We start from the raw sequence: 21,401 nt of genomic DNA on the forward strand, positions 1-21,401 counted from the left end.
AAAGTAAACTATTCTTCTTCTGGAATATTTATATATGTTGTCCTTTTAAATGTTTATATAAGTGCTTACTTCTGGAATGTTATCTGATGCATTTTGTGAACTATGATAGAATAATGACTTGGGTGAATTCAATGCAAGTTTGAAACATATTTGTCTTTGTTTTCACTGTTTAAATATTATGTCTGTTTATTTACTGATTTTTGTATTTAATTATTTAGCGGCCCGATAAGGTGGATGCTTTACGTCGGGTTTTTCTTTCACGACAGAGTTCACGCATCAGACGGCGTGCACGTGCTATTAAGTCTCCGTACACCCCAATAGTGCGAAGACACCGCAAGAAGAAGCCCGACTCGCCTGCTATCCCTCAAGAGTCCACTTCTATCGTTGAAGAGGCCCCTATCATTCCTCGAGAGTCCCCTCCCACCGTTCAAGAGGCCACTGTCATCGTTGAAGAGGTCCCTCCCACCATTCAAGAGCCCGATTCACATGGCGTCATATGTAGGATTCTTGAGAAACCCTTTGACGTGCCGGACATGATGGATTCAAGTTGGCTCTCGTATGAGTTACCGGCCAGTACCATACCGGTATTTGAAGTGGAGAGGAGACAACTACTGGACACAATTCTGGATAACACCCTTTGGGCTAAGACCGCAGTTGATTTTTATCTACATGAGCGGAGCCAGGGGTGTTTCACTGACATATGCAAGCTCAACGATGATATCTATTTGTTGCTTGATCGGTCTTGGTGGGGCGTATTATTAGGGGTCGAAGACAATGGCTATTTTGATGGAGGGGTAAGTCTTATATTTTTCTTATATTTCAATTTGATTATTTTTTTTAAATTTATGTAAGTTACTAATATATGTCTTTTTTTGTAAAATAGCATATCGATGCGTGGGTGTCACGTCTTCTAATAATTAGGAAACTTAAGGAAAATAAAAGAAATACACGATATACAATTATGCCGACGTCTTTTAACGCCGTTCACTTGAAGAATCAACGAGATGAATCATTTGCGTTGGGCAATGGACAAGCTAAATTTATCCTGCATGGTGGGAGGTCGATAAGGTTAGTATTTATTTTAGATTGAGTTTAAAGGTATTCATAAATAAGTGCGCAAATGAATGAATTATTACTTATGATTGCAGGTGTTATCCCTGTTTTGGAACGTAAACATTGGCTTCTCGTCGAGCTTCAGCTCTCATCCCTTAAGGCAATAGTATATGACAGCATGATAAATTACATATCATTGGTTGATTTAAGAGATATTATTAAGGGATGGAGCTCTCATTTGGCTAAATTCTTGGATGCGATAAATTATTGGACTCGTTCTGGAAACAAGAAGCCAAAGAAGCTCAATATTACAGTTAGCAGAGACGAGACCGCACCACAACAAACGAAAGGACCCAGAGGGGATTGTGGTCCTCTCGTATGCTTGGCGTTGGATCGTTTGATCACAGGAAGTATAAAGTATCTACCTCCCACCGATAGAGATAGAGCTGCAGTAGGCTTGTGGTTTCGGCATTATATGGCTAGATCGATATATACGAGACGCTGCCTACCTGTATCCGCGTTATAAAAATGTCCATAAACAATTGGTAAGTTTATAGGCTTGTGGTTTGAAAATGTTTGGTTAAGTACCTAGAATTCAATAATTTGCTGTTTGTAGGTTTTAGATGTGTAGAAAGTGTTGTTTGAGCAAATGTTTGGTTTCTGCAGGTTAATCTCAGAAGTGAGCTGCGTGAAAATGATGTATGGCTGCAAAAGTTGATTCAATAGTAGATGAGGAAATAAGAATTATTGCTTATTTTTTGTTTAATTGATTTGTAAAAGATGATTTGTAAAATTTGATTTGTTTAATTGATGTGAACATAATTCTTATTTGTGCTTGTTTAATTGACTGAAATGTAATGGTTGATTTTGTTGATTTCAATCTGCATTATGTTGAAGGCAAAAATGACTATCGCAATGCGAAATGAAAATCGCAACGAGAGAATCGCAACGCGAAATGAAAATCGCAACGAGATAATCGCGTTGCGAAATGAAAATCGCAATGACAAAATCGCAACGTAAAGCTAAATTCGCAACGCGAAACTAAAATCGCGTTGCGATTTTCATTTTTTCAAACTCAAGTTACTAATACATGCCTAACTGAAAATGTTAAAAGTTCACACATAAAATCTACATAATACAACATTTGCATTTAAAAATCACCTAAGTTAACAGTCCCAAAAAGTGAAGCCAGTTGTGATTGGGATTTTAAAGATGATTGCGATTTTGATTGCCTTTTGCTTGACACCATATGAGCTTTGGATTTTGATGAGGATCCATATTTTGGTAGAGGAAAAGATGATTGTGATGGCACTGGTGATCCACATGTCAACCTTGTATGACCACTTTCCTTGCACCGACTACATGTCGATCTCTTCTTCTCTTCACCTATAGACGGTATAGGATCGTGACTTTTTGGTCGGCCAGGTAGCCTTCTGTCCATGGCTATCGTAATGCGATTTTCCAATTTCGCATTGCGATTTTCCCAATTCGCAATGCGAATAAGTAAATCGCAATGCGAATTTGGAAAATCGCAATGTGATACTGACTATCGCAACGCGATAATACAAAATCGCAACGCGATACTGACTTTCGCAACGCGATTCTGACTTTCGCAACGCGATTCTGACTTTCGCAACGAGATTCTGACTATCGCAACGAGATAATACAGAATTTTTTGGGTATATATCTACGCAGCAGCAACAACTCATAACCTAAATCCCTAAATTGCAACTCATTCCATCTCCATCTATCACTCTCTCCGGTGACATCTATTCCTATATCCGTTCCTACATCCTTCCCCATCCGGCAACAGGTCTTAGTTTCGCATCTCGTTTGTTTAGTAAATTAATTTACAACCATGAAATCATCTAATGTTGATCATGTTTGGATAGATTTGTGTTTTGGAGGGTCATGGGAGAATGTTCATGGTGTTTTACAATATATGCCTTTACCCATGAATCTTCAACTAAAACTGTCATTAAAAAAGTTAACTTATGAAACTCTAATGTTACGTGTTTCAAAGAAATTGAATTTAGAGCCCCTAAGTGGATTTAGGCTATCTTATCAGAGAAATGGTAAAGTTTATTTGTTAACCGACAATGAAGATGTTGAACGATTCATTGCTTACATTAGTGTTTCAAGTGATGATGTTACATTGTATGTTGTTGAACCTAGAAGTAGTATTGTTGGGTCAGTAGCGGGTAGTAATCAACTAAGTTTTTCTCAAAACCCACAACATTTCTCTAATCCAAATCTCAATCAACTTTCAGCACAAAATTCCGGTTTTCGTATTGACCAATTAGACGATGATGAGCCAACAGAAAAAATTGTGAGTACTAGTCAGTATTTGAAATTTGGTCTTAGTCAATACCCGGACTTTAATATTGGTCAATACTCGGAATTTGATGATGTTTCAGAAGAATAAACAGACCCTGCGTGTAATGATTTTGATATTGGTCAATACCCGAATTTTGATGATGAAACAGCCGTTGCCGAGGAAGATGTTGATGATAATGAGGAGGAAGTTACGACTGTGAATGAACATGTTGAACATCCATTCTGTAATTCATATAATCCTGAAGAAGAAAAAGTCCTCGAAGAAAAGAAAATGCCACGGGAGTATAACTGGAATATGCCAGAATTACTTCAGATACCGGAAGAAGAGTTGGTAAAGAAAGCAGTTGATTGTTACACAAAAGTTATTCGTATCAAGAAAGATGATTGTTTTGATACAAAGGAAGACTTGAAGATAGCTTTGTATATGAAATGTGTGGAAGATGGCTATCAACTAAAAGTTAACAAATCAAGTAAAGATAGTTTCGAAACAAGGTGTATGATTGACAAAAACTGTACGTGGCATATGATTGCAAAGAGGATAAAAGATTGCGAAATGTTTCAAGTTAGGACTTTTATTGATAAACATACATGTTCAAGAACCCAAGTTTTTCCTCACCATAGACAGGCAAACAAAAAGGTGTTGGGTGGTTTTCTGGCTGAGTTAATGTTTTTGAATGGCAGGGTATATCGGGGACATGAAATTATAACTGACATGAATGCTCGGTTCAAGATTAGTATCATATTCTCAAGCTTGGAGAGCCAAATGTTATGCCTTGGAATTGTTGAGGGGTCGTCAGAAGCATCGTTGCCCAACTGCCGGCTTATTGTCACAATTTAAAGCTGAAAAATCCTGGGTCGGTAACTCATATCAAAACAGATAGAGATGGATGCTTTGAGTTGCTGTTTATCGCCATTGGTGCTGCGGTTAGTAAATCAATATAATTCTATTGACTCATTTTTGTTAGTTACATGCATTTCACATTTAAATGATTATATTTCTTATGTATATTATTTTGTAGATTCGTTCGTTTATTACTTGCATTCGTCCAGTTATTATAGTTGACGGAGCACATTTGAAAGGTCTATACCTTGGAGTCAACTTATTAGCAGTAGCCATAGATGCTAATAATGGGATATTGCCAATAGCTTACGGGGTGGCAAATCTGAAACCTCTGATTCATGGACATGGTTTATGGGGCATCTTAGGGATTGCATAGGTCCTATTAGCAATCTGACAATCATATCCGATAGGGCAAACTCAATTGACAACGCTGTTAGAAGGTGTTTCCCAGATGCTTTTCATGGACTTTGTGGTGTCATTTGTATAGAAATCTAAAATCAAGGTCTGCTGGTATAAAAATCATAAATGGACATACTGGAAGGTTGTAAAAGCTTATCGGGAAGTGGATTTAATAAGCATATAAACTGTTTAAGACGGTTTTGCCTCAGTGTGCTCAAACACTAGAAGATGTCGGGTTTGAAAGATGGTCAAGAGTACATCAACTTGGAGCAAGATATGGTTTCATGACATCTAATAGTGCAGAATCAATAAATGCTCTAAGTCGTCATTCCCGGAAATTACCCATTACTATGTTAATAGAGTTTTTCCGAGCCTCTATTCAACAGTGGTACTACAAGAAAAGGAACCATGCAGGTATTATTTCTTTAAATTCGTAACTATCATATATTTTACTAAGTATTATTATTTAAATTTACAGGAACATTGGAACATCGTGTTACACCATGGACAGAAAAAAAGATAACGAAACGTGTTGTGAAGTCAACGTCATGGAGAGTTAAACCGTGTTCAAACACTTTGTTTAAAGTAATGGATAATAACTTAAATGGGCTTATCGATCTAAATACAAAGACGTGTAGTTGTATGAAATGGAAAACATTTGGTTATCCGTGTGGCCATGTTCAAACGCTATGGATTGCTACACTACAGAAGTATATCGACAGACTTATGGCGAGATTGTCTACCCTATTCCACATCCTTCTGAGTGGGACATACCAGATGACTTACAAACAGTTTTGCCACCAGCCATGGACAGAAGGCTACCTGGCCGACCAAAACGACACGATCGTATACCGTCTAAGGGTGAAGAGAAGAAGAGATCGACATGTAGTCGGTGCAAGGAAAGTGGTCATACAAGGTTGACATGTGGTTCACCAGTACCATCACAATCATCTTTTCCTCTACCAAAATGGATCCTCATCAAATCCAAAGCTCATATGGTGTCAAGCAAAAGGCAATCAAAATCGCAATCATCTTCAAAATCCCAATCACAACCGGCTTCACCTTTTGGGACTGTTAACTTAGGTGATTTTTAAATGCAAACGTTGTATTATGTGTATTTTATGTGTGCACTTTTAACATTTTCAGTTAGGCATGTATTATTAACTTGAGTTTGAACATTGCTATGATCTGTTCAGTTGTTATCACTTATTAGACATTCATTTGACTATCGCAACAGGGAAATCGCAACGCGAAAATGACTATCGCAACGCGAAAATGGCTATCGCAACGCGAAAATGCCTATCGCAACGAGAAAATCGCAATGCGAAATGAAAATCGCATTGCGATTTTCTCGTTGCGATTTTCATTTCGCATTGCGATTCTCTCATTGCGATAGTCAGTTTCGTGTTGCGACAGTCTGTTTTGCCTTCAACATAATGCAGATTGAAAATCAACAAATCAACTATTACATTTCAATCAATTAAACAAGCACAAATAAGAATTATGTACACATCAATTAAACAAATCAACATTTACAAATCATTTTTTACAAAACAATATAACAATCAAAAAATAATAATAATTCTTATTTCCTCATCAATTATTGAATCAATGAATCAACTTTTGCACCCGTACATTCATTTCACGCAGCTCACTTAAGGATTAACCTGCAGAAACCAAACATTTGCTCAAACAAGACTTCCTACACATCTAAAACCTACAAATAGCAAATTATTGAATTCTAGGTACTTAACCAAACATTTTCAAACCAAAAGGAGTATATATGTTAACAAAACTTGCATTTGACTTACCAATTAACAATGGATACTTTCATAACGCGGATGCAGGTAGGCAGCGTCTCGAATATATCGCTCTAGCCATATAATGCTGAAACCACAAGCCTACTGCAGCTATATCTCTATCGGTGGGAGGTAGAAACTCTGTGCTTCCAGTCTTCAAACGCGCCAAGCACATGCATACGAGAGAACCACAATCCCCTCTGGCTCCCGGCGATTATTGTGGCGCGGTCTCGTCTCTGACAACTGTGGCATTGAACTTCTTTGGCTTCTTGTGTCCAGAATGAGTCCAATAATTAATCCCATCCAAGAATTTAGCCAAATGAGAGCTCCATCCCTTGATAATATCTCTCAAATCGGACAGTGATATGTAATTTATAATGCTGTCATATACTATTATCTTCAGGGATGGGAGCTGAAGTTGGACGAGAAGCCAATGACGACGTTCCAAAACAGGGATAAACACCTGCAATCATAAGTAATAATTCATTTATTTGCGCACTTATTTATGAACACCTTTAAAAAATTTTAAAAATAAACACTAACCTTATCGACCGCCCACCATGCAGGATAAAGTTTAGCTTGTCCATTGCCCAACGAAAATGATTCATCTCGTTGATTCTTCAAGTGAACTGCGTGAAAAGCCGCCGGCATTATTGTATATCGCGAATTTTTTTTATTTTTCCTAAGCTTCCTTATTATTAGAAGACGTGACACCCACGCATCGATATGTGTTTTACAAAAAAAGACATATTACTGAATTACATTAATTTTTAAAAAAATTAATCAAAATCATATATAAGACAAATATAAGACTTACTTCCCCATCGAAATAGCCACTGTCTTCAACCCCTAATAACACACCCCACCAAGACCGATTAAGCAACAAATACATCTCATCGTTGAGTTTGCTTATGTCAGTGTAACACCCTTGGCTCCGCTCATGTAGATAAAAATCAACTGCGGTCTTAGCCCAAAGGGTATTATCCAGAATTGTTTCCGGTAGTTGTCTCCTCTCCACTTCAGATACCGGAAGGGTACTAGCCGGTAACTAATACGAGAGCCAACTCTCATCCATCATGTCCGGCAACGGTGGGGGTTTCTCAATAATTCGATATATTACCCCATGTGAATCGGGCTCTGGAATGGTGGGAGGGACCTCTTCAACGATGACAATGGCCTCATGAACGGTGGGGGGGACTCTTGAGGGATGATAGGGGCCTCTTGAACGATTGGAGGGGACTCTTGAGGGATGACAGGTGAGTCGGGCTTCTTCTTGCGGAGTCTTCGCACCATTGGGGTGAACTGAGACGTAATAGCACGTGCATGCCGCGTGAACTCCGTCGTGCAAGGAAAACCCGACGTAAAGCATCCACCTTATCGGGCCGCTAAAAAAAATTAATACAAAAATCAGTAAATAAACAGACATGATAATTAAACAGTGAAAACAAAGACAAATATGTTGAACATCCATTCTGTAATTCATATAATCCTGAAGAAGAAAAAGTCCTCGAAGAAAAGAAAATGCCACGAGAGTATAACTGGAATATGCCAGAATTACTTCAGATACCGGAAGAAGAGTTGGTAAAGAAAGCAGTTGATTGTTACACAAAAGTTATTCGTATCAAGAAAGATGATTGTTTTGATACAAAGGAAGACTTGAAGATAGCTTTGTATACGAAATGTGTGGAAGATGGCTATCAACTAAAAGTTAACAAATCAAGCAAAGATCGTTTCGAAACAAGGTGTATGATTGACAAAAACTGTACGTGGCGTATGATTGCAAAGAGGATAAAAGATTGCGAATGTTTCAAGTTAGGACTTTTATTGATAAACATACATGTTCAAGAAACCAAGTTTTTCCTCACCATAGACAGGCAACAAAAGGTGTTGGGTGGTTTTCTGGCTGAGTTAATGTTTTTTGAATGGCAGGGTATATCGGGGACATGAAATTATGACTGACATGAATGCTCGGTTCAAGATTAGTATATCATATTCTCAAGCTTGGAGAGCCAAATGTTATGCCTTGGAATTGTTGAGGGGGTCGCCAGAAGCATCGTTTGCCCAACTGTCGGCTTATTGTCACAATTTAAAGCTGAAAAATCCTGGATCGGTAACTCATATCAAAACAGATAGAGATGGACGCTTTGAGTTGCTGTTTATCGCCATTGGTGCTGCGGTTAGTAAATCAATATAATTATGTTGACTCATTTTTGTTAGTTACATGCATTTCACATTTAAATGATTATATTTCTTATGTATATTATTTTGTAGATTCGTTCGTTTATTACTTGCATGCGCCCAGTTATTATAGTTGACGGAGCACATTTGAAAGGTCGATACCTTGGAGTCAACTTATTAGCAGTAGCCATGGATGCTAATAATGGGATATTGCCAATAGCTTACGGGGTTGGCAAATCTGAAACCTCTGATTCATGGACATGGTTTATGGGGCATCTTAGGGATTGCATAGGTCCTATTAGCAATCTGACAATCATATCCGATAGGACAAACTCAATTGACAACGCTGTTAGAAGGTGTTTCCCAGATGCTTTTCATGGACTTTGTGGTGTTCATTTGTACAGTAATCTAAAATCAAGGTCTGCTGGTATAAAAAATCACAAATGGACATACTGGAAGGCTGTAAAAGCTTATCGTGAAGTGGATTTTAATAAGCATATAAACTGTTTAAGACGTGTTTTGCCTCAGTGTGCTCAAACACTAGAAGATGTCGGGTTTGAAAGATGGTCAAGAGTACATCAACTTGGAGCAAGATATGGTTTCATGACGTCTAATAGTGCATAAATAATCAACGCTCTAAGTCGTCATTCCCGGAAATTACCCATTACTATGTTAATGGAGTTTTTTCGAGCCTCTATTCAACAGTGGTACTACAAGAAAAGAAACCATGCAGGTATTATTTCTTTAAATTCGTAACTTATCATATATTTTACTAAGTATTATTTAATTAAATTTACAGGAACATTGGAACATCGTGTTACACCATGGACATAAAAAAAGATAACGAAACATGTTGTGAAGTCAACGTCATGGAGAGTTGAACCATGTTCAAACACTTTGTTTGAAGTACTGGATAATAACTTAAATGGGCTTGTCGATCTAAATGCAAAGACGTGTAGTTGTATGAAATGGAAAACATTTGGTTATCTGTGTGGCCATGTTATAAAAGTTTCTCTTCATCTAAACCAAGATGATTCAAGCACATACGCTATGGATTGCTACACTACAGAAGTATATCGACAGACTTATGGCGAGATTGTCTACCCTATTCCACATCCTTCTGAGTGGGACATACAAGATGACTTACAAACAGTTTTGCCACTAGCCATGGACAGAAGGCTACCTGGCCGACCAAAAAGTCACGATCGTATACCGTCTAAGGGTGAAGAGAAGAAGAGATCGACATGTAGTCGGTGCAAGGAAAGTGGTCATACAAGGTTGACATGTGGTTCACCAGTGCCATCAAAATCATCTTTTCCTCTACCAAAATATGGATCCTCATCAAAATCCAAAGCTCATATGGTGTCAAGCAAAAGGCAATCAAAATCACAATCATCTTCAAAATCCCAATCACAACCGGCTTCACCTTTTGGGACTGTTAACTTAGGTGATTTTTAAATGCAAACGTTGTATTATGTGTATTTTATGTGTGCACTTTTAACATTTTCAGTTAGGCATGTATTATTAACTTGAGTTTGAACATTGCTATGATCTGTTTAATTGTTATCACTTATTAGATATTCATTTGACTATCGCAACAGGGAAATCGCAACGCGAAAATGACTATCGCAACGCGAAAATGGCTATCGCAACGCGAAAATGCCTATCGCAACGAGAAAATCGCAATGCGAAATGAAAATTGCATTGCGATTTTCTCGTTGCGATTTTCATTTCGCATTGCGATTCTCTCGTTGCGATAGTCAGTTTCGTGTTGCGACAGTCTGTTTTGCCTTCAACATAATGCATATTGAAAATCAACAAATCAACTATTACATTTCAATCAATTAAACAAGCACAAATAAGAATTATGTACACATCAATTAAACAAATCAACATTTACAAATCATTTTTTACAAATCAATTAAACAATCAAAAAATAATAATAATTCTTATTTCCTCATCAATTATTGAATCAATGAATCAACTTTTGCACCCGTACATTCATTTCACGCAGCTCACTTAAGGATTAACCTGCAGAAACCAAACATTTGCTCAAACAAGACTTCCTACACATCTAAAACCTACAAACAGTAAATTATTGAATTCTAGGTACTTAACCAAACATTTTCAAACCAAAAGGAGTATATATGTTAACAAAACTTGCATTTGACTTACCAATTAACAATGGATACTTTCATAACGCGGATGCAGGTAGGGCAGCGTCTCGAATATATCGCTCTAGCCATATAATGTCGAAACCACAAGCCTACTGCAGCTCTATCTCTATCGGTGGGAGGTAGAAACTCTGTGCTTCCCGTCGTCAAACGCACCAAGCACATGCATACGAGAGGACCATAATCCCCTCTGGCTCCCGACGATTGTTGTTGCGCGGTCTCGTCTCTGACAACTGTGACATTGAACTTCTTTGGCTTCTTGTGTCCAGAATGAGTCCAATAATTAATCCCATCCAAGAATTTAGCCAAATGAGAGCTCCATCCCTTGATAATATCTCTCAAATCGGACAGTGATATGTAATTTATCATGCTGTCATATACTATTATCTTCAGGGATGGGAGCTGAAGTTGGACGAGAAGCCAATGACGACGTTCCAAAATAGGGATAAACACCTGCAATCATAAGTAATAATTCATTTATTTGCGCACTTATTTATGAACACCTTTAAAAAATTTAAAAAATAAACACTAACCTTATCGACCTCCCACCATGCAGGATAAAGTTTAGCTTGTCCATTGCCCAACGAAAATGATTCATCTCGTTGATTCTTCAAGTGAACTGCGTGAAAAGCCGCCGGCATTATTGTATATCGCGAATTTTTTTTATTTTTCCTAAGCTTCCTTATTATTAGAAGACGTGACACCCACGCATCGATATGTTGTTTTACAAAAAAAGACATATAATTAGTGAATTACATTAATTTTTAAAAAAACTAATCAAAATCATATATAAGACAAATATAAGACTTACCTCCCCATCGAAATAGCCACTGTCTTCAACCCCTAATAACACACCCCACCAAGACCGATTAAGCAACAAATACATCTCATCGTTGAGTTTGCTTATGTCAGTGTAACACCCTTGGCTCCGCTCATGTAGATAAAAATCAACTGCGGTCTTAGCCCAAAGGGTATTATCCAGAATTGTTTCCGGTAGTTGTCTCCTCTCCACTTCAGATACCGGAAGGGTACAAGCCGGTAACTAATACGAGAGCCAACTCTCATCCATCATGTTCGGCAACGGTGGGGGTTTCTCAATAATTCGATATATTACCCCATGTGAATCGGGCTCTAGAATGGTGGGAGAGACCTCTTCAACGATGACAGTGGCCTCTTGAACGGTGGGGGGACTCTTGAGGGATGATAGGGGCCTCTTGAACGATTGGAGGGGACTCTTGAGGGATGACAGGTGAGTCGGGCTTCGTCTTGCGGAGTCTTCGCACCATTGGGGTGAACGGAGACGTAATAGCACGTGCACGCCGCGTGAACTCCGTCGTGCAAGGAAAACCCGACGTAAAGCATCCACCTTATCGGGCCGCTAAAAAAATTAATACAAAAATCAGTAAATAAACAGACATGATATTTAAACAGTGAAAACAAAGACAAATATGTTTTAAACTTGCATTGAATTCACCCAAGTCATTATTCTATCATAGTTCACAAAATGCATCAGATAACATTCCAGAAGTAAGCACTTATATAAACATTTAAAAGGACAACATATATAAAAATTCCAGAAGAAGAATAGTTTACTTTCGCAACACGAAACTTACTTTCGCAATGCGAAAATGACTATCGCAACGCGGAAATGGCTATCGCAACGCGAAATGAAAATCGCAACGACAAAATCGCAACGCGAAATGAAAATCGCAATGCGATTTGTGTTTCGCGTTGCGATTTTGTTGTTGCGATTTTTATTTCGCATTGCGATTTTGTCGTTGCGATTTTCATTTCGTATTGCGATTTTCATTTCGCGTTGTGATAGCCATTTCCGCGTTGCGATAGTCATTTTCGCATTGCGAAAGTAAGTTTCATGTTGCGAAAGTAAACTATTCTTCTTTTGCAAATTGAAAACTTGAATTGATTGCATTACTTCAACCAAAAGACAAAACAAAACCAAAAACAAATACTAACAAAAACAGTTTAGTAGTATTGGCAGCAACCGAATGAATTTATTAAGCAATCTAAGTGAAATGGTTAATCTAAGTGAAATTACGAGTAAATTTATCATCAAGTTAAATATGAAAAATCTTAAACTTACCTCGTTGCGTAGAGTATGAACCTCATTCTGCAATGATGCTACCATCTCACGTAGAGCGGCTACCTCACCGCGTAAAGTAGACACCTCAACACGCCATGCAACATCGTCTTTGCGTAAAGTACCGACCTCCTCACGCAAGGCATTGACCTCATCACGTAACTCCCCTAACTCATCCCGTGGAGGTGGAGGTGGAGAAAAGGGAGATAAACGTCGTGGCATCTTTGCCGGTCGCCTATCTCGCGGTGATGGTGGAGAAGAGGCTCGATGATGTGACAGAATAGGTGATGGCTGTCGTTGTGGAGGTGTATAGTCGAGTCGAACGGGTGATGGCTCTGGTGAGGTGATAGCTCTGGGTGAGGTGATGGCTCCCGAAGTGGAGGCTGCTCATCATCCGTGCCCTCAAAAAAAATGCTTACTAGCTTGCCACCAATCAGTGGCAAGCTCAGCTTCCGTGGGTGTCAGCCTCTGTAATGGATTGTTGGCCTCCTAACAATATAAAAGCTCAAACAAAGTTAAACGTGCACTAGTAATAACTTGTTTATAAACATATGGTAGTATTTATGTTAACTTACATTATTTATTGTCGTATACCGTAGTAAATCTTCCCATTGCAAGGTCCGTTTCCTCTTCCAGGAAATAGCCCTGGGAATATCATTTGAAGTTTTTATTGCATATGTCTTCATGGCGGGAAAGGCCTCAAATATCCAAATCTACAAACAATATATAACAAACATTAGTAATTGTTAAATAATTACTTATAATTTTGGAAACATTATATAAAAATTCTTACCTTAAAGGCCCAAATAAAGCCTGTCAAAGTGTATTTGGAACCATCGCCATGCAAACTTTTTCGATCATCCAAGGCAGACGATAACTTATTCCATGTAGCTTTCCATAAATATGAGCCCCACGGAAACAGGTTCCACGCATTTAGGTCTTCTACCAATTTGATTAGATCATTCGGAATAGGTTGTCTGGCCTCTCTGCCTAAAAAGTCGGCATGCAAAAGTATTAGAAGGCATACTCGGACAACATCGACGTCATCCATCCGAGTAAAACCATCTTTCTTATTCAATAATATCGTCAGGTCTTCCACGTGTAGATTCGGCCTCTCCAGCTCAGGAAAAACTCGGGATAACCATGATGGGCGAGTAATGTGTCTAGTGTACCGACCTACATCATCTTGTCCGAAGCGTAGACCGGTGATTAAGCAAAACTCCTCCTGCCCAAAACACGTATATGCCGGTGGAAAATCAAACCATATCTCTTTATCACGACGTTGTATAGTATCTGGTAGATCCCTAGTCATGGTTTGAAGAAACAGGTGTGTCAACATCGCATCTCCACCGGGATGTTGTACTTTCAGCCATGGCCCGAAGCAAGTATCCTCAAACATTTTTCTTTGTGCAGGTGAAAGCTTCGACGCAATTGTTTTGGCCAGGCTGACTTTATTTCTTAAGGTCAATTGAGCCGAATAAAAGTTCTACAAAAACAATAAACATACTAAGTTAGATATACCCAAAACTACACTGTGAAGATATATCAAAAACAATAATAAACATAAAGAGTAGTAGTTTATTCTTCAAACTTAAATTTGCAACACTGTGAATTTCTTATTTGTCTTTGTTTTTTGGTTGAAGTAATGCAATTCATTCAAGTTTCAATTTGCAGAGGAAGAATAGTTTCTGAAAATGAAAATCGCAACACGAAAATGACAATCGCAACGCGAATTTGACTATCGCAACGAGAGAATAAAATCGCATTGCGATTTTGTCGTTGCGATTTTCATTTCGCGTTGCGATTCTCGGTTGATTTAATAAGCAATCTAAGTGAAATGGTTAATCTATTATTGAAATTACTAGTAAACTAACCCTATCATCAATTTCAATATGAAAAACCTAATAATAATGCAAAAATTTCAAAAAGAAAATAATTAAAAAAACTAACCCTCGGTGGTTGATTTGGTTGATTTTCCATTTCTGATTGTGAGGGTGGCTCTGAGAGATGGAGATAGACGGATTTCGCCGGAGATGGGGACGGATTTCGTCGGAGATGGGTGAGAGAGTTAGAGATGGAGATGGGACTGAGTTGTGATTTTAGGTTTTAGGTTATGAGTTGTGATTACGGGATATACTGTGGACGGTTCAGTGTTCCAATATATTAATATTCGTGTTTGGAATTTGAAAATAAAATACGCGTTGTTATACTAATGGCGCTTTGAAAATCGCATTGCGATTATGTATTATCTCGTTGCGAAAGTCAGAATCGCATTGCGAAAGTCAGTATCGCGTTGCGATTTTGTATTATCGCGTTGCGATAGTCAGTATCGCATTGCGATTTTCCAAATTCGCATTGCGATTTACTTATTCGCATTGCGAATTGGGAAAATCGCAACGCGAAATTGGAAAATCGCATTGCGATAGTCATAATCGCGTTGCGAATCTGGAAACTGATTTGTGATAATGGAGATCGCGTTGCGAATTAGCGATCGCATTGCGATTTTGTTGGTCATTTTGGCAAATCCGGAAAAAGTTGGTTAAAATCGTATATTATATGGGATTTTTGGTCACTGAGGTTATTTTCTCTAAAAGTAATTAGAATGTATACAATACTAAATTGCATTGTATTAAAAAATTCAATAAAATATTTCATTAAACATAAGTGACTAAAATAAAAGATTCTAAAATTAATATTCATATTTAATAATTGTGCACATTAAAGAAAGAAGGGAAGATTAAAAGTAATTAGGAATTAAAAATAGATTTATAATTGCATTGTAATTAGAATGTATACAGTACTAAATTGCATTGAATTGAAAAATTCAAGAAAAGATTTATAATTAGACCATGACTAAAATGAAAGAAATTAAAAACCAAATAACAAAATAGAAAATCCACTGATTGTTAGAGGACTGCATTTCTAATTAACTCAAAAATCTATTGGGAATTAAAAAATACGCTAACATTTGGCGAAAAAAATAAAATTCCCCTCTTCCCTTTTCTATATTCCCAAAAAAAAAAATCAAATTTTCTCTCTTCTCTCTTCTAAATTCTCAAAAAATCAATTTTTCATATTCTAAATTTTGACAAAAAAATCTAATTTTGTCAAAATTTGGTAATTCATCTTCTAAATTTATAAACAATCAATTTTTTCCTCAGAACCAATCTTGCTTTTAAAAAGTTCTCCCACCACTCATGTGTATATACATATATAAAAGTTTATTATTTATTTTAAATTGATGATTAAATTTTAAAAAAATTAAAATTTTCAATCTCAAGTTAAATTATATTTAAATTATTAATTAATTAATTAATACTATAAATAAAATCAACTTATAAATATTTAAATTAATTTTATATAATCTAATAAAACCATTTATACTAACTTTTAAAGAGTAATCATATTAATTAAAAAAATATCAGAACTAACAATTTGTTTTAACTTTTAAAAGTAATCATATTAATTATCATAATTTATTATAAATTCAAAATCTCACAACTTCATCAATTGTAACTTATAAGTCAAGTAAATATTATTTTAATTTAATAATGATCATTTACAGACTGAGTCAATTACAGATCAGGTTTATTATAGGTCAAGTTGATAACAGGTCGAGTAATATCAGTTATTTATTGGGTTAATATCGGGTTCAGGTTCATATAAGATCGGGTGCAAGTCGGGTTCGGTTATCGCATTATCAGTTTCAATTCAGGTTCAGGTCGTTCTCAGTTCGGGTGCAGGTCATAAATTTCCAGGTTCAACTCGGATTAAAGTCAACACAATTCAGACTCGAATAGATTTCGAATTACTACCACCTCAAATTATAAACAATTTTGAATCAAATCAGTTTTAATTAATTTTACAAGTCAGTCAAATTTTTACATCCAAAACGATTCATGGAGAGTGGTCAATGGCTGACTAGTTTTCTCATGCCTAATGATCTCATCTTTGATAACTTCAAAGAATTTAATCATGTTTTATCTAAACCAATTTCAACAATTGAATTAGAACTGAATTTTGGATTTCAATCGAATTTGGATTAGATTTTAATAATAAACCTTGGGAACATTTTAGCACTGTTCAATTTCATTTTTCTGTTATTTAAAGTTTAAACCTTGGGAATCTGTTGTAAATCAATTTATAGATTTTGTTGCTACCAGTCATTTGACCGTCAAAACCGCCATACATCCGGTTCATTACCTTTAACAGAGCCGGCTGGCAACACCATGAACCAAGGGGGTGTCGCCCCCGCCAATGGTGGCTCGGGAACAGGCTCAGTCGATGTTCTGATCCAACAATCCCGAAGGCTTCCGGATTTTCTTCAAAGCGTTAATCTCAAGTACGTAAAAATTGGGTACCACTACCTGATTTCCAATCTTGTAACTCTGTTTTATCCCTCTGATCGCTGCAATATTGATCCAAATTTCTCAAATGAATCTTGACGATTTGCACCGGCTATGGCTTCACCTTCAGTACAATCTAGTCAGCATAATCATTTGCTCTGCTATTCTAGTCTTCGGGTTAACAGTCCATTATGACCCGACCCCGACCCGTCTATCCAGTAGATTATTCTTGTTACCGTGCTCCTGACCATCTTAAAGCTCCATATGGTCATTTCTTGGAGCACTCAAGGTAGACAGGTGATTTTGATGAATCTTCCCTCGAGTTCCAGCGCAAGATTTTGGAGCGCTCGGGGCTGGGAGAAGAGACTTATGTGCCTCAAGCAATGCATAATATTCCTCCGACGCCGTCAATGATGGCGGCGAGGGAAGAAGCCGAGAAAGTTATGTATGGGGCTTTAGATATTCTTTTCCGGAACACGAATGTCACCCCCAAGGATATCGGTATTCTTGTTGTAAACTGTAGTTTGTTTAATCCGACACCTTCGCTGTCCTCCATGATTGTGAACAAGTATAAGCTAAGGCGTAATATAAGGAGTTTTAATCTAGGTGGAATGGGGTGTAGTGCTGGATTGATCGCTGTTGATCTTGCTAAGGATTTGTTGCAGCTGCATAGGAATACGTACGCTGTTGTTGTGAGTACTGAGAACATTACTCAGAGTTGGTATTTTGGGAATAAGAAGTCTATGTTAATACGCAATTGCTTGTTTCGAGTCGGGGGATCGGCGGTTTTTCTCTCGAACAAGTCGAAGGATCGGAAGCTAGCTAAGTATAAGCTTATTCTTGTGGTTAGGACTCATAAAGGAGCGGACGATAAGGCATTTAGGTGCGTGTATCAGGAACAGGATGAAGCAGGGAAGACCGGTGTTTCACTGTCTAAAGATTTGATGGCGATCGCCGGAGGTGCACTTAAGTCGAATATCACAACCTTGGGTCCTCTCATATTGCCGATCAGCGAGCAGCTTTTGTTTTTCACAACTTTGATAGTGAAGAAATTGTTCAATGCAAGTGTCAAACCTTATATCCCAGATTTCAAGTTGGCATTTGATCATTTCTGTATACATGCTGGTGGGAGGGCTGTGATCGACGAGCTGGAGAAGAATCTGCAGCTGCTACCGATATATGTGGAGGCTTCTAGAATGACTCTCGATCGTTTCGGAAACACTTCTTCGAGCTCCATTTGGTATGAATTGGCGTTCATCGAGGCTAAAGGGAGGATTCGGAATCGCAACCGTGTGTGACAAATTGCATTCGGAAGTGGCTTCAAATGTAATAGTGCAGTCTGGCAAGCACTTCGGAACGTACAGCAATCTAGTAATGGTCCCTGGGAAGACTGCATTGATAAGTATCCTGTGAAATTAAGCTCCTAGCCGGTAACATTTTGAGTTAGATTCTATATTTAGATGGCGTATTTCATCGGGAGCCAAATCCTTCATCTGCTTCTTGATGTGTATTTTTTCGTCAGTCAAATTTGGGATACCATTGTGTTTCATCTTTCGCAGTTCCTGCATATTTGGAGTTGTATCATGTAGATTTGCTCGTTTTGTACCATAATTCTCAATGTATTTCCATGTTACATATATCACTGATGTATAATACCTTTGTGATGTTGCTAAAAGTGGAAAAGGACCACAATGGCAATAATTGATCAATTATCCATGTTCTCTTGCTGCTCAAAACAAGTATTCATTTCGAAGCAATTTTATGTGCCCATGTACGATTAATGGTGAAATCAGAGTAAACTTACAGTAAGCAGGAGCCGGCGCTCTGTGCACCAACCATGTGGCTACAGCAGTAGCAATGACCTAACCACGCATAAAATACCGAAGTTCACCAGTTTCTCATTCAGTACTCAATGTGAACTGAAAATTTTGATGAAAAGAGGAAGGCTAGTGGCTTGTTCCAGCTATAACAGAATGGCACCAACAGCAAAAGTACTTATATTGCTTGATTTAACTCCTACTCAAGTTAATGCTGTACTTGTAATCAAAATAAAGATATAACCAACACTAAAGATTGAAGAATTCTTTTGGAAAATGTTGTCATAATGTGTAACTTTCATCATATGACTCCCACCATATGACTGAGAAGTATGCGTAACTTTCATCGGATAACTTAAAGTTATTATCCCATGTTGAGCGTAAGCATTGAAATGTCTTTGTCAATGCAGAGACTGTTCTACCTATCAATTGAGCTCCTCTAAGAAGGAGATTGGTTGCCTCTATCTTGAGAATGAGAACGTTAAAATACCTGATCTATTGAATAAAATCGAGAGATAACCATTAAATTTTTCACCACGAATCTCGGATCAAATCATTTTATGTCATTCTCTAGACCCGGTGGGACAAATATTATACCTATAGAGGTCACCCTAGAAACTACAAAATCCTCGTTACCCAAGACCTTTGGATAGACTCATGTACTTACCGAAATTTTCAAAGAATCCACATCCTCCAACACAAGAGTATCATAGTCTCCGGGCTAATTACAATGCATAGATAAGACCTCTAATAAACTCACATAATTTACCAAAATGAAATCTAAAATATGATAATCAAATTTATTTAACTTGTTAATATATGAATAGCCATAATAACCTTGTGCCTCACACACCAATTAAAGTTACTATATATACGAAACCTTTCATTCTCTCTGTTTTTTTCCTGCTCCTTCATTCTCATCTTCTCCTTTATGCATTCATCTCTTTCATAGAGAATCGACCAACAGTTGTCTCTTCCTCGATCACGACTATCTATCTAAATTAGAAGAGGTGAATCATCAACGATTGACGAGATAAACTTATTTCCATCGATATAACTAAATTTGTATAAATATAAAATATTGAAATAAAAATATTAACTAATAAAATTCATGAAAGGAAAATATACACACAATTCCAAGATCTTCATCTCTATAATATTTATCCCACAGAAGATAAAAAGGAATGACAAATAGTTTTGTATAAAAGAAAGGATATTGTTCAACTAATGATGAATGTGAATACAACATTGTAAAACAACGATCACTATGTTGTATCTATCGACAACTTTATTTAAATCTAATTACCAGAACCAACCGGGAAAATAGCAGACTTGAAAAGTAAAGCAAAAATGTATGGTCCAAATTTAGTGGACGAGAACTGAAAATGCATGAGCCATTAGTAGTATGGCTTGCTAATTTTCCGGCGCTGAGGCAACTTCGGCCTCGGGAGAATCTGCCTCTGTCCCACCTTCCCCACTGGGCATATCTGCTACTAACCCACCTTGGTCAATGAGCATTCCTGGTGCCAGATCTTGTGGAACTGGACCACCCTCGTCGGCGGACATTCCTGGTGCGATATCTTGTGGAATCAACCCACCTTCGTCGATGGTTGTGCCTGTTTCAGGTGCGAGATCTTGTGGAATCAACCCACCCTCGTCAATGGCTGTTTCAGGTGCGAGATCTTCTGAAGTTAACCCACCGTTGTCGATTAGGGTAGGTGATCCGGGTCCAAAAGGCCTTGGACTTGACGGTGGAATCAACCCAACTTCGTCAATGGTAGTTTCTTGTCCTCCAGTACTGTCTGAATCCGCCACACCTTCTTCAAGCGGCACAAGTCTTGAGGGTCCAAAAGCCCTAGGAAACGATGGTACCGGTGAGTCCTCCGCTTTTTCTAAAGAATTCGCTAGGCGTTCTCCAGTGGCGTCTGAGAACTCTGAAGTATTCTGGTTTCCGTTGTCCACTTCATCTTCTCCTACGGTGGGCTGGATCGATAGAAGCAGCATCGATGAGAAGAAAAGAACTAAAGCAATCTTTGCCATTTTTTTGCATGAAAAGAAGGATCGTTAACCAAAAAAAAAACTAAAACAGATGTGGATGTCCGCGATTAAAGATTGATATTTTTGGGTTAATTTATAGCTTTCGTGGGTGACAAGACATACGGTACGGACATCTTTCTCTCCACCATAGTCGGAGTGAGATCGTGTTTTAAGGTTTTCCTTGGTTGGGAACTAATTCACATTATGTATAAATGCTAACTAATTACATTTTAATTTTATATTAATGTGGTTGGATGTACACTGAAAACACAAAACCAACACAATAATGACAACTTTCTCAATATAAATGTCTCCAGACACT

General features: G+C 37.7%; 1 pseudogene; it reads left to right on the plus strand.

Annotated features, from left to right (window-relative positions):
• Positions 1-12,926: 12,926 nt before the first annotated feature.
• LOC120182399 lies at positions 12,927-18,857 on the plus strand (annotated as a pseudogene).
• The last annotated feature ends 2,544 nt before the right edge of the window (positions 18,858-21,401 follow it).

This window comes from Hibiscus syriacus, unplaced genomic scaffold (assembly GCF_006381635.1).
Source record: "Hibiscus syriacus cultivar Baekdansim isolate YM2019G1 unplaced genomic scaffold, ASM638163v2 tig00112649_pilon, whole genome shotgun sequence".
NCBI lineage: Eukaryota > Viridiplantae > Streptophyta > Magnoliopsida > Malvales > Malvaceae > Hibiscus > Hibiscus syriacus.